The sequence below is a fragment of the Triturus cristatus genome, chromosome 1_1 (assembly GCF_964204655.1).
Source record: "Triturus cristatus chromosome 1_1, aTriCri1.1, whole genome shotgun sequence".
NCBI lineage: Eukaryota > Metazoa > Chordata > Amphibia > Caudata > Salamandridae > Triturus > Triturus cristatus.
Window position 1 is genome coordinate 273,260,197 of NC_140579.1, and position 15,331 is coordinate 273,275,527.

Sequence of the window (15,331 nt, forward strand, 5' to 3'; positions counted from 1 at the left end):
TGCCGGCGGGCGGTTGTTTTCTGCTTCCATGGCGGTCGGGGAGCTTTTCCGCCCGCCATCCTAATGGATCTCTATGTATTTTAAGAATGTAAAATTATCTTACCTTATCGCAGCTCTCCCTTGCTTCTTTTCTCTCCAGCGGCAATGTCCGTAATGATGAAACTTACGTTGACACGTCGACGTCATGTGTTTTAGTAAAAATGAAAAAACACGTTTTTCCCTCATTGATAACAATGGAAAAGCGTGAGAAACGTATTAAAAAATGTATGTGTAAAAAGTTACTTTACATAAAAAAATACAAAAATATTTTTATAAAATGTTTTTGTGCACTCTATTTTTGTATATATTGTTATGAATTTATTACAATTATTCTAAATATTTAAAATTATCAATAACAATTTGTTACACATACATTACATATTTTGCATTTGTTTATACATGTTTATGCATGTTTATTAAAATAATAAAATGCTAAATAATTATGTTATTTGGCCCATTTAAATCTATATATGTATTATTTTTTTAACATTAAGGTGCCGATTCCGATCCTGTAAAACCCGGGTACAAATGGTCGTACAGAGCGTTTTCACCGTACGACTCGTACCCGGGAATTCCACCGTACAAACCAGCAAGTACGATTCGTACAGAAATACCATTTCCGTATGAATCGTAAAAAACACCGTACGGCTAAAAAATACATACAATTCCGATCCTGGACAGCGTGTACACGACGTCAGGCAGAGTTTTACGGACCAGCAAGTATGATTCGTACCTACAGCACTCCGCACGGCTATATTTTTACGGGAGCCAAAAAGTGCCGGAAAAGCTAAGTACGCTGCGATGCACGAGGATAAGGGGGCCCGCTACGCGACGTACATGCCATCACCCACATCGTACGTGTCTTCATGTACGATACGTACCCCAACATTGCATATGTTCGGCCCGTACCCCCCACACCCCCGTAGGTACGGCCCGTACCCCCCACCCCCCGTATGTACGGCCCGTACCCCCCACCCCCCATATGTACGGCCTGTACCCCCCACCCCCCATATGTACCGCCCGTACCCCCCACCCCCCGTATGTACGCACCGTACCCCCACCCGCGTATGTCCGCATTGTACCCCAGGCGTACCCTCACCCGTGTATGTTGGCATCGTACCCCAGGCGTACTCCCCACCCACGTATGTCTGCACCGTACCCCAGGCGTACCCCAATCCTCGCGTATGTACGGACGTACATTCGCGAGGATTGGGGTACGCCTAGGGTACGGTCTGTACATACGGGGGGTGGGGGGTACGGGCCGTACATACGGGGGGGTGGGGTTCGGTCCATACATACGGGGGGTGGGGGGTACGGGCCGTATATACGGGGGGTGGGGGGTACGTTCCATATATACGGGGGTGGGATGTACGGTCTGTACATACGGTGGGTGGGGGGTACGGTGCGGACTTACGCGGGAGGGGTGGGAGGCTGGGGGGGCCGTAAAACTCGTACCCCTGGCACAAGTGTACTCGGGGTAGGGCTCGTACAAAGTTCGCTCTGTACGGAGCCTTTTCCATGCACTTGTGTTTTCGGACGGGCGGTACAGATCGTACTTGCGCGCTTGGACTTCAGTTTTACGATTTGTATGTAAAACTGTCCGGGGACGTCTCGTAGACTTTTCCCGAGGCGATTCGTATGTATTTTTCACGTACGAATCGTACTTCACCGTTTGTACGGGACTTGTACGATTCGTACGTAAAAAATACGGATACGAGTCGTACTGGAAAAAAAATTCCAGGATCGGAATCGACCCCTAATTAATAATAATTTACATATACTTTACATTTAAATATATGTATTATTGTTCACCATTTATTCTTAACAATAATATTTAAACATCAAATTCCCTATATTTGTATTTAAAATTTGATATTTATAAAACATTTATATATATTTTATTACTTTATAATAATATTTTCTTTAACTTTTTCCATAACAAATACATTCTTGTAAATATATATATTTTTTTTATGATTTTATTGATAATCCATGAACGTACAGAGAAGAGAAAAGAAATTAGAGCATAGGGAGAGCACGCATATAACAAGCAAGGTATACACGTCAGCGGTAAAAAAAAAAAAAAAAAGAAGAAAAAAACCACAAAGAAACAGACAGGGTTTCCGAATAAATACAGAGCAGCAAAACCAATATTAACAAGATAAAACAAAATACTTTTGCACATAAGGTTGAGATTTACAAACTCATATAGGTCATCACTGGTCCCCATATTTCCTGGCCTAGTTTCTTTTTCCGCGTACCTTTCAACGCATATAAGCTATACTCAATGTTAAAGGATGTCAAAAATCTAGCCCGCCAAAGTTCAAAAGATGGTGCATCCCTCTGTAACCACATTGAGGCTATACATAATCTTATCACCGAAGTGGCCATGAATATCAGATACCTATGTTTATACATCACTGAATCCCTTCCTTTTTCTTCATCTATCCCCAATAAAACAAACGCATTGGACAGTCGTACCGTTCCACCCAATATCTCCTCCAAGAATTTCTCAATATGGCCAAAAAAACTGTTTAAGTGCGTGCATGAATAAAAAATATGTAGTATATCAGCCTCATCAGACCCACAACGAAAACATTTCCCATCCTTACCCCCCATTTAAGCATTTTTACTGGTGTATAATATAAATTAAAAATAGTTTTATAATGTTGTGCACGTAAATTAGCGGCCATAAATAATCTTCCAGCCATTTCAATAGAGGTTTCGATCCGGATCCCAACCCGACCCAGCCGACAGTCCCATTTTGAATTATGAATCTCTAAATCATTACCCATAGTTTTTATTAATAATGAATACAAATATCCAATACGAGAGTTCTTCCCCACGGCTTCAACTACTGGATTTGAGTCGATATTCCAGTGATGTTTAAACAAATAGTCCCGAATTTGAAGATATTTAAAAAAATCACAGCGACGAATTTGAAATTTCTGCACTAACATTTCAAAAGAAAACAGATCCCCATTAAAGTATAAATCTCCAATTCTTTGAACGCCTTTATCTCGCCACTTATCTACTATTCGATCCCCAAATATCAGGGGGAGAAGTTCTAACGCAGACAGGGAGTGTATCCAGATATCTTCCCCATATTATAATATTTTTTGACAGACCTCCATACCTTGAACGCTGCTATCAATACCTTAAACAGAGTCCTCTAGTAATAATTCATGTCTACATTGAGAAATAGGCGATTTTTAGCTTCACTGCCCAATAACATTTGAAAAATAGGAGTTTCTGCTGGATTACTCACTTCTATCCCTGTCAGTAGAATATTCATGCGCTGTAGGGTACATACCAAATAATATAGAGTAAAATCAGGGACAGCCGAACCCCCTTGTTCGCGCGGTAAAATCATAAATCGCAGAGCTCTGAGCGCTTTCCCCTGTGCCCATACAAATCTGGTACACAGAGATTGTAACCGCGCAAGATTGGCCCGAGGTATCTCCAATGGAACAGCTCTCAAAAAGTAAAGTATTTTAGATAGGATTAACATTTTAAGGACATTACAGCGCCCAGCCATAGATAGATGTAAACATTCACATCTGTCTAACTGTTTCTTTACTTCACTTAAAAGACATGACCAGTTAGCCTCTACCAATGAATTTAGACAGGCACGTAATTTAATCCCTAGATAAGTCACTTCATTCATTACCCTTTGATCTGTGCTATTTGTTATATTAACGCATAGTATTTGAGTCTTAGCAGCGTTAAGTTTATAACCCGAGACTGCTCCAAATTGTGACGCCAAAAACTCTATTTCTGGCAAGGCTGTAAAAGGATTAGGACTTACAATGGCCAAGTCATCTGCATAAGCCAGTACCCGATAGTGTTCTTGCTGTAGTATCACCGGTTCAATCCTACTACTGGCTTCCAGCATTTTTATAAATGGATCAATGTATAACGAAAACAACGAAGGGGAGCAGGGGCATCCCTGCCTTGTTCCACGAGTGATATGCACCCAACTAGACTCTAAGCCCATAGTACAGATTCTTGCTATGGGTTGGGAATAAAGCGCTTGCATGGCTTGAATAAAGCTAGACTGGAACCCCCGTCGTTGTAATACTGCCCACAAAAATCCCCAAGCAAACTGATCAAAAGCCTTTTCGGCATCAAGTAATATAAAACTAAAGGCATCTCCCGTGGTAATAACGATATCCATTAATGTCACCACCCTGTTGATATGGCTAGTCGTCCCTCGCTGAGGGATAAAGCCATGTTGTCTAATAGATACCAATGGGGTTATAACTTCAGCTAACCGGGTTGCGAGGATTTTCGAATAGATCTTACTATCAGTATTTAATAAAGTTATAGGACGATAAGAGGCCGGATTTTCCGCCGGTTTATCTTTTTAAATAAAAACAATAATACTCGCCTCGTCCCATGACCGGGTAGGGGAGCCCATCTGTGCCTGTCTGAACGTAGCCAGCATATCATATTTCAAAGAGTCAAAGAAAGTTTTATATATTTCCAGTGGGAACATATCTGGCCCAGCAGCCTTTCCCGCAGCCAAGCTATTAATGGCCCGCTCTATCTCCTCCACGGTTATAGGAGTTTCGAGGAGATCAGACTCTTGTTTATTTAAGTTGTTGTAAATATTATTGATATCTGAGTATTAATTTACGTAAATTGGAATCTAAACCTTAAAATAAGCTAAATAATTATTATAATGAAAATAAAGTATTTAATAACACAATTAATACCTGAGTATTATTTTATTATTATCTTCAAATCAAAAGAATATCACCTATAAATGCTTTTTAATCATTTAAATAGTAGTATTAATATTCATACATGAGTATTAATGTACTCAAAATGTATAAATATTCCATAAATATTTATTATTAGCACAAATATTAACTCTTTAACCCCTTCAGCGCTGGGCGAATTCCGCCGCGGTGCTGAAGGGTTCGAGCGCGGGCGGGACCATGACGGAACGGTTCCGTCATGAGCACAGCTCAACCGTGGCTCATGACGGAACCGTTCCGTCATGAGCATGGAAGGGGTTAATGACAATATTAATACCTAAAAATAATAAACTACAATTAAAATATTTTCTTTTATAAATCAATATTACTTACATTATTTAACATACATTATCAAATATTGTAACAAACACTTACCATACAACACTTACCAATGCGTTGTAAAAGCATGCGCTGTACTTGTATATGTGTTGTACTGGAATGCGTTGTAAAATCATGCGATGTAAGTGTACCTGCATTGTGATGGTTGCATTGTAAAGGCATTGCGTTGCAATGCCTGCGTTGTAAAGGATGTCTCCCTCTTATTTATAGATACAGTTCATTCACAGTCAACAATAAGTTCAGATCCAATTCAGCTAAAACATAATGCAAAATTTTAAGACGAACACGTACCATTTGATGAGGTGGTGGTTCAAATCCAAACGTTGGGAAAACTAGTCTATGCAGAATTCGCACCTTGCTCGAAACTGGAGGTTTCAGAACTGTGATCGTCAATATTCCCTTGATCTCAAGTCCTGGAACTAACAGTCCCACATCGATTTTCAGTAGAGGATTCCTGCTGATCACTTTCACGGACCTCAGCCTCCCGGAACTCACTACTCCCGGCATCAGTTACTGCGTAAGTCCATTGCGGGGCAGCGTATCTCTGGCAAGGTACTCTCGTCCTTCTTGATCTTCTCAAAGCACCTTGAGCTTGCTCTTCTTCGCTTGTTTCTGATTTAGAGGTCTCGGACACAGGTGCAAGATCTTTCTCGGGAGCCAGCCTCAGATTCAGCCTTCTCTGCCTCCCAGGCCACGATTCTTCTGCTCGTCTAGCCCTTCTGCTTTCCTCACGAACACTTTATGCACCACTTCCTTCGCTGAGTCTGACTCTGTACCACTCACAACAGGATCTTCCTCTTCAGAGTCAATGTCTGGGTTGTGTGTAGCGTAACCCTCCTCAGCCTGGTCTGGTGAGCAACCAGCTTCGTCAGCAACCCTCACAGCTTGACTTGCCCCCTCTTGTGGCTCTGCCGCCACAGCTGGATTTTCATTTGTGAGAGGAGCTGTTTCTTCCGAGGGTGCTGAAACTCTGCTGGTGTGGGAAGCATGCACCCAGTTTGGTAATCCTCCGCACTTCACTGCTGTGTTCGTTACCAGTATTACTTGATAAGGGCCTCGCCAGCGAGCATCCAGGCAGCTCTTCCTCACGTGCTTGCGGACAGGCACCCAATCACCTGGGCATAGGTTGTGGCACAGATCACTTGAAGCTGGAACAGCTGCAGCTTGAAGCTGCTGAGTCACAGAACAGACCACATCAGCCGGTCCTTTGCAGTAATCAAGGATCAAGTCATCAGTGATGTTTATCAAAGCTGTGGCTGATATCGCTAGCAATAGCATCCCCCTCCCCATAAGTATTTCATGTGGAGATAGACCGGTCCTCCTATCTGGGACACTGCAAACACTCATGAACACCAAGGGCAATGCATCAGGCCATTTCAGAGATTCAGACAAACACACTTTTGCCCATCCGTACTTTCAAAGTCTCATTAATCTGCTCCACTATCCCAGAAACCTCTGGTCGATAGATACAATGGAGTCTCTGATCAAAATTCAAAGCAGAGCAAAGCAACTTCATGATCTCGCTGTGGAAGTGTGTTCCTCTATCCGACTCCAACGAGGTTCGAAAACCGAACCTGGGAATCAATTCCGTCAATAGCAGCTTCGCTACTGTGAGGGTGTCACACCTTCATGTTGGGTAAGCTTCCACCCACCTGGAGAAAACACACACTACCACTAGAATGTACCTCAATCCATTGCACTTAGGCATCTCAATAAAGTCCAACTGCATTCTATTGAAAGGTCCCTCTGACCTCCAATGTGACTCAATGTAACCACAGTTTTCTTTCCAGCATTCATCTGTTGACAAGTAACACACCTCTGACACACTGCTTCAGCAACCGCACAAAATTGTGGGTTGTACCACGTCTGTCTGAACACTCACACCCTCGCATCTCTTCCGAGGTGCACAGCACCATGAATCTGTCTTGCCATGGGGCTCAGTAGGTCATCTGGTAACACTGTTTGACCATCACTTGAAACCCAACCGTCAATATCTCCTTTCTCACATCCTGATTTGATCCACAGATCCCTTTCCTGCTCTGAGACATCTCCCTGCAGGCACTTGAGTTCCTCCCAAGTGTCTGCAATGGCCAACATCATGCTGAGCTTGGTTCTTTCTTGGCTCTCTCCCGTGTAATCTCCAGTAAATATACACCCTTGTTCAGCGCAAAAACGTGCTACTTCGTCCGCGTACTGGTTACCAAGAGAAACAAAGTCAGTTCCCCTCCCATGTGCTGCACACTTCACTAAAGCGATCTCTTTAGGATATTGCAATGCTTCCAACAACTGTCTCACATAATTTCCATTTCTGATGGGAGAACCAGATGACGTCATGTAACCTCTCTGAGACCATAGCTGTCCGAAATCATGAACCATACCGAACCCATACTGGCTGTCGGTGTAGATGGTGATTCGTATCTGATCAGCTGCCAAACAGGCACGCGTCAGGGCAATAATTTCAGCCACTTGTGCAGAGTATACTCCTTCTAAGCAAGCAGCTTCAACCACTCCGGTAATGGTACATACAGCAAACGCTGCTCTCAACTGACCAACATTGGCTCTTAAGCATTAACCATCGACAAAGAAAATTTCATCAGGGTCAGACAGAGGTTCATCAGCAATATCAGTTCTCAGTTTGGTGCAACGTTCAGTCACATTGAGACAGTCATGGTCTTCACAATCTTCATCAACTACATTTGGCAATGTCATCAGTGTAGCAGGATTTAAAACAGAACATCTTCTCAGAGTCACATTCTCCGCAGCAAGTATGACTTGCTTGTAGTGTGTGAGTCTATTGTTTGTCAGATGTTGTGTTTTAGTCCTTGTCATCAACAGTTCAACAGAATGCGGAACATGGACTATCAAAGGGTGACCCATGACAATTCTTTCACATCTTTTAATGCTGACACTGGTTGCAGCAATGGATTTGAGACATCCGGGCAATGCTGAAGCTACTGGATCTAAAGTAGTTGAGAAATAGGCAACTGGTCTACGAACACCTCCATGACTCTGAGTCAGAACTGACAATGCTCAATCTTATTACTTATTACTCACAACAGAACAATGAAAAAGGCTTGTTGTTGTCAGGCATTCCCACAGCCGGAGCACGGCACAGACCCTCTCTCAACTCCAAGAACACCACCAGACTGTTGTGGTCCCATGGTACCGGATCACTCACAATTGGGAATCCATTGGCAACAGTAGCCAACCATTCCCAGGAACATTCTGACTTCCCTCTGAGTAATAGGTACAGTTATATTCATGATTGCTTCAATTTGGTCTGGTGACACCTTTTTCTTGCCTTTCTCAATTTGATGACCCAAGTGCTGTACCTCACTCATACAGCACTGCAGCTTATTTGGGGACACCTTGTGTACATTCTCTACAAAATGATTCAGTAAGGCAATTGTGTCAATCCTGCAAGCATCCTCCGTTTCTTATGCAATAAGGAGGTCATCAATGTATTGCACGCGGACTGAGCTCTGCGGCAATACAAGACTCTCAAGATTCTTTTTCAAGATCTGATTAAAGATCGATGGACTCTCTGTATACCCTTGAGGAATACAACACCACGTTAACACACGGTCTGCCAGCCGGAATGCAAATAAATATTGGCTCTCCTCGTGGAGAGGTATCGAAAAGAATGCCTGACACAGGTCAATCACAGTAAACCACTCAGCCTCGCATGAAATCTGAAAAAGTATCACTGATGGATTCGGGACCACTGCACAGTATGGAACAACAATCGTATTGACCTTTCTCAGGTCTTGCGCGATTCTGAATTTTCCGTTTGGTTTCTGTAATCCCATAATGGGTGAGTTGCATGGACTACACATTACCTCCTTCAGGTTTCCCTGCTTAATCATGGAATCAATTACAGGTTTAATCCCTGAGATCGTCTCTGGTGACAGATTATACTGAGATGTTCTCGGGAATTCAATGTTCTGCTTTCCCTGCATCTTAGCTAGTTCAACACCCTTGATTAATCCAATCTCTTCCCCGTGAAATCCCACACATCCAATTAAACAGAATCTCTTAGTCAAGTGGAAGCTCTTCCACTGTCAACACAGGATACATCTGTATGCACTAGTGTTGATTCACAACCTTAAAGGTGGCACAGTCATCCTTAGTCTGTACTTCTACTCCCTTAGGCATACAATAGATGGTACAATTCAGCTTGCACAAAAGTTCTTGTCCTAACAAGCAAACTAGACTTGAGTTGCACACCATGAACTGGTGTCGATCTCGGAAGGTTCCTTGTTTCAAAGGAATCGGCTCAGTAAATGGGTTAGTCATTTTCTTCTTTGCTACTCCTACAACTTGGATTGATTGTCCCGAGAGGGGTAGGTTGGGAACTACTGCAGATCTTACAGTAGAACGGGTAGCACCAGTATCAACCAAGAAAGTGGTGGGATAACCGTAAATATCTGCCCCAACAAATGGTCCCCTCTGGTCTACCTCCAAGACTGCCCCAAGAGTGCAGTCTTCCTCCCCCTCAGGCACCGTCATTTCAACAAGTCTGAACTGTACTCATTATAACTCTCAAAAAGGGGCATCTGCTGGTACATTCGGTTCCCCTGTGGTATTCTCAGAGGTTGCGGAACTTGCACCTGTGGGACCATCGTCCCCTCTTGCATGGGTCTCGGCCTCGTTATTGTATTGACAAACTCAGGTACCTGCACTATCTCTGCCTCTTGTTACACCTGATTTGCTAGATTCAATCTACACTCGCGCTTCCAATGCCTGATCTTGTGACAAAGGTGACACGCAGTGGTCTTTTTCAGTGTTGCCACATCCATGTCTGTCTTGGGGTCTACAGGTTTTCTTTTTCCCTGACCCTGAATAATCTGGGTCCCTCCTTGATTGTTTCCCTGTCTTCTCCCTACCGTCCCTCCATTTGGCTGTGTCTGGAGTTCCCTGTCAGCGGTTTGCATTTGGACCAGCATCAGCTTATCCTTAAGCTTCCTATTTTTCGAGTCCACTTCATCGCTGTAGTATCTGGCACACCGCAGTATTTTGTCCACTGACTTGTTCTGCCAGCAGATCAGATGTTGCTGAATCATGAAGGTAACTTCTGGTCTCAGACCCAAAACGAACTTGGAAACAAACTGTCCCATGTCTTTGGGATCTAAGGTATCTAGCCCACTGTACTGCTTAAAGGCTTGTAAGAGCCTTTCGTAGTATTCATGTACAGACTCCTTCGGCTCCTGAACAGTTCGATCTATCTTAACCCGATCAATATCTTGTGGCGAGATTTTGGATTTCAGCTATTTAATTACCTTTTCAAATTTTTCATAACAATAGGTGTTGGACCATTGGTAACAGAATCCCTGTCTGGTTCTGAAGTCGGCCAATCCACTGCAACCTTACAAGCTGCCCACAGATCACTTGGTACTACTATATCAAACAATGTGTTCAGATCAACCCACAACACCCTCGAGATTTTGACAAAACGATCAACCTGTTTGTACCATTCAACAGGCTTCTCCCTCAGCTGAGGAAATTCATTTGTAAATGCCACCAAATCACCTCTGCTCCAAGGCACAAGCACATACCCTCCATTCTGTACCTCTAGCAAAGGAAAATTCCCTACTCCTATTATGCCCCTTCCGGGAGGCGGTGTCTCTCCTAGGCTCTTTTGGTGCTCTTCTTTTTGGACCATCTTTCCTCCCACTTATCAAGGATGCTCCATGCACGTACTGCAATCTATGACTTCCCTGCAACAACTTTGTTTTGGACAGATCCACTTCATACCTTTTGGCCAACTCTGTCAATTTCTCATGTGCTAACCTTGCTTTGCGAGTTACGTCCTTTGCTACAAACAGCAACTCATCTGGCTCATAAAGCTCCACTCTTGCCTAAGGCAGGTTCCCACTAGTTACCTCATATACTTCTGCTTTCAGTCTCACCACATCCAACATCTTTTCTCTTATATCAACTTTCAGTGTCCCTCTACTAGATGCACCACTCGATTCTTCATTCTCGCTGCTCTGATCTCCACATCGGTTCGCTTTTGCTATTTTCCTAAGGACTGGTCTGTTTCCTGAGTTTCCGTAATCCCAATCTCCTGTCATCCTATCATTCTGGCTCCTCACTGGTGGTTCCCACATTCTTAGGTCAGATCTTGAATCTACCAAAGACCTTGGCCTCACTGTTCTAGATTCCGTCGGTCCTCTAGAGGAGTCTGCAGTGGCTGGCCATGGCGTACTCAATTCTATGGGTCTCGGAAGGTGAGCTATTTCAATCACTATGCCATTCCCTCCACTGCTAGTCCCCTCTCTGTATGCTGACTGCGTTAGGCTTCCCTCACTTACTTGATCTGGGTCGTATACTGACACTATGGGGCCAATGGTATCCGGTACCGTAAGAGCATCTGGCAACCTTGTAACGCCTGTAACTCCATTAGCTTCAGTACCTGGTGGTGTCTGTGTTCTCATCCCTTCCGTTCCGGTTGAGATTCTCCCTACAACTCTCGCACTAGGTTGAATCTGCGGTTCTCCAATTCCTTCTGTCGGTGCTGATTTTCCCTCTTTTGAGTCTGGGTTACATGGAGGCGATCTTTCTGACAGTAACCTGTCTAACAAGCTGTCATCTGTGTCACTATCCTCTTCTTCACCGCTCTTCTTCTGGGTATCTCCTACCTTCACCATCCATGGGAATAACCTATCCCCCTCAATAGTTTCCACCCTCCATCTTTTCTCCAATGCGTCTCATCTCGCATCTTGAAATGCCCCGATTGACTTTTTCACCCTTTCCTTACGTTCTCTTTTCCTGTCATGTGCCGCTCTCATCCATGCATGTTGCGCCTCAAACTGTGTCGGTCAGGGTAGGGGTCGCAATGAAGACATCACAGATTTCAACTGGTACAACACTTCCAACCTGAAAGTACCATAATGCAGAAAAGCCAATTCTCCCTCTTTTTCAGTCATTTTATGCCAATTTTTAAGCCAATTTATAGTATGCAATCCCACATTCGTAGCCATGTACTGAGCTGGGGTATCCTCAGGCGGGGTTTCTTCTCCTCCCCGAGTAATCACCCTTCTATCTCCTCTACACATATCTCGTAAAACTTTAAAACATTTCATGATGAAACCGACTTTCTTCTACACACAGCGTTTCGTTTTACTTCCTGATGTCAATCCACCAATACCAGTGCGGCTTCACACCAACCGACCTATCGCCACGCGGCACCTCCTGACGTCACTCTTCCTCCGCATGCAGCAGTCCCCCTCCTTTACAATTCGTCTCTCGCACACTCACGCATCTCTTTCATACAACAAAATAACTGTTTGTCCACCAAACGACCGAACAGTCACCTCTCTAACTGTCTGTCCACCAAACGACCGGACGGTCTCATATAATTGTCGACCTCAGCTCTGGCAATCGTCTGTTCATGAAACGACCAGACAACTGCCTCAGACTATCTGCCTACGAACGTCCGGACAGTCATGTACCTAATCAATAGCATTCACTCGCTCGATAATCCACATACAGTAACCCACGACCTGCGTCGATTACTCATGCACTCACACATACGTTCCCTATCACCGGTGGGTCAGTCAACGACGTCTCATGACTCCCGCAATCACTGGTCAGACAATTTCAACTCTGGGTGTCTTCTAGACCACAATCTCTTATCCCGGGATATCTAAATCAAATCTCATGGACCGCGTGCGCTCACAGTCCGAAACCAAAATCACTTGAATCTCTCTCCAACTCCACAAGACATCACACAATCAAAATAACACCGCAATCTAACAGACACACATCCCTGTTCATACTCACTCTCCCACGAACTGCTGCTTCTGCCGCACTGTCACTCTCCGCCGATTTCCATCGAACACCGTTGTCCTCCGCTGATGTTCCGCCAGATCACCATCACTCGGGCTCAATGGGGCTTAATACCTACCCTGCTCTACTTCTCCCTTTACTACAGAGGTAACCATCCTCTGCTACCAACTGATAACGCCGGATTCTTATCTTATCTTATCTTACCACTCCTAAGAATCCTCAGCCGACTAGACCTTCTTACCTGCTGTGAAGTGTAAAGGGGAGAAAACCAATGCATTCAAACTAACCCAATGGACTAATCAATTTAGACTCCGGAAAGGATCACTGACTCCGAACTCTCAATTTAGGGTTTTATTACAAAGCTAAAAATAACTGAACATATAAGCACCTCATGACGAGGTTAAAGAAATACATGGGCACTAATAGAAAGTTCATCCTACGCACCAATCTAATCTGATGAAGCATATAAAGAATAACCAACTCCAAAAAGATTAAACTAGCAATGACTGCTCCGACATCTAAGTCAGTCTTCAGCAGGCTGCAAGAGAAAATCTGTTAATCTGTCCCATCACTATCACTAAAGTGGCATCCCTACTGAGCATCTCCCAGACAAGATCAGAAAAACGTGTCAGCTAGTGAAGACTTCCAAGGAAGTACACTCACGTTGTAAGGGTCAGAAGCTGAAGCTACCAAGTTCATTCTAAGTATCCCTCCTCAATATCAATCTTTCCCTTCTACCCTCTAACAGCTCTCTGCTAACTCTTCCCTCGGGACACTGTCCCTAATGCAAAATGTACTACATGGAGGACACGCCTCCGAAACACCTCTTCTGGCCGGACACCTCTCGTAGGTAATTTTCCACCGAAACCTGTATTTCGTCCAGCAACGGTTGAAACGTTCTTGGGTCCCAGGCTCCCTCAGCGTAGAAAGTATCATCCTCCAGTTATCAGCATTCGTAGAGACAGTGTAGCGAATCTCCTCCATACCTAATCCCTAAAACAAAAGCGTTAGTCTTAGCTAAAGAGGACAATGTCCTTGCACCTGCAACAGAGGCTTGAGAATAGAACATCCTTGCACGCACATGATTTTCACTGACTACCTCTAAATGAGAGCTTTACCAGGGAATTATATTTCAGGCCTACAAATTCAGCTAACATAAGAAATACAAATAAGCCTTTCGAATTTAAAACGTGAATGAGGCCTTCACACATCAGAATTGCACATTAATAAGCATTACAGTTGCAAGCTTCTACATTTCATAACATTTAAGCACAATTAATCATTTCTACCTATGCAACTTTAATATGGTGCACGTTTAAATCAAATGCATTTCATTACATATGCCTACTTCATTAAACATTTGCATTAAGCATAAAAAGGTTACATACTTCAATTGAATGCCATTTCCCCTTGCTATAATGACACAAAATACTTTTCTTAAATTACATTTACACATTTCGTTATGACTCCACGTTTCTAATAATCAAGCTTTAGTATAGAACACGAATATATATGCGGGTGCGGACTATCCATGGTTATGATGCACCCCTACAATTTTCAGAACATCATGACGCTCTATCACCCCAATGGTTTTAGCAGTGAAATGAAGTAAAAATAAAATGATAATAACTGGACGTTATTATCATTTTATTTGTTACTTCATCTTAACGGGGTGGGTCTGCTCTCATAGCAGGGGAAGGAGTGGTGGCACTCTGTAAAGTGTGCATGACTGTTCGACCAGCCCTCTCTGGCCGGTCAATCATGCGCACTTTGCATGTTCTCTATGAAGGCTCCATTATAGCCTGCATGGAGAAAATGCCCAGGCCCCCATTCCAACGTTGAGATTGGCTTAGGGTAGGAGAAATAAGCTGCCTGCTTCCTTTAGGGGCCAGAGAGAGGAGACACGACGCTAGATCGGAGGCGAAGGTAAGTTTACATTTTTTTATTTTTTTTATTAACACCCTCCTCCCCGCTCAACCCCACCTCCCCACGCACGAGTCATGCCGGGCGCGACTGCAATTAGAACAGCCCCAAACCCCACTTTTTCCTCTCTGTTCCCGTTGTCTGAGGAGAATAACATATGGTAGACATATTTAATTCTTTAAAGTGCGCAATGACCAGTCTCTCCCTAAGCAGTTTGAACGATTTTCGAACCTCTTGCAGCACAAATGAAAAGTTCATAATTTTTTGCAAATGCCTGATTTATTACTACTAATTTGGCTGGAATTGGCTTGCTACTGTTGACACGGTCTTATCAGATGATCTAAGATGAAGTGCCTAAGTAATGGTAACCTCAAGAACATATATAGCAATATTTCCCTACAGATAACTTTTTGACAACACATAAATCAGCATATTCAATTAAATAAATCTTAAGCCAGAAGGGTCAAGTCCTGTAA

The 15,331-nt window shown here is 43.5% G+C and overlaps 1 pseudogene; it reads left to right on the plus strand.

The window, feature by feature from the left end:
• The window catches only part of LOC146870124 (long-chain fatty acid transport protein 2-like), a 782,555-nt pseudogene that overhangs the window by 736,821 nt on the left and 30,403 nt on the right, over positions 1 to 15,331 (plus strand).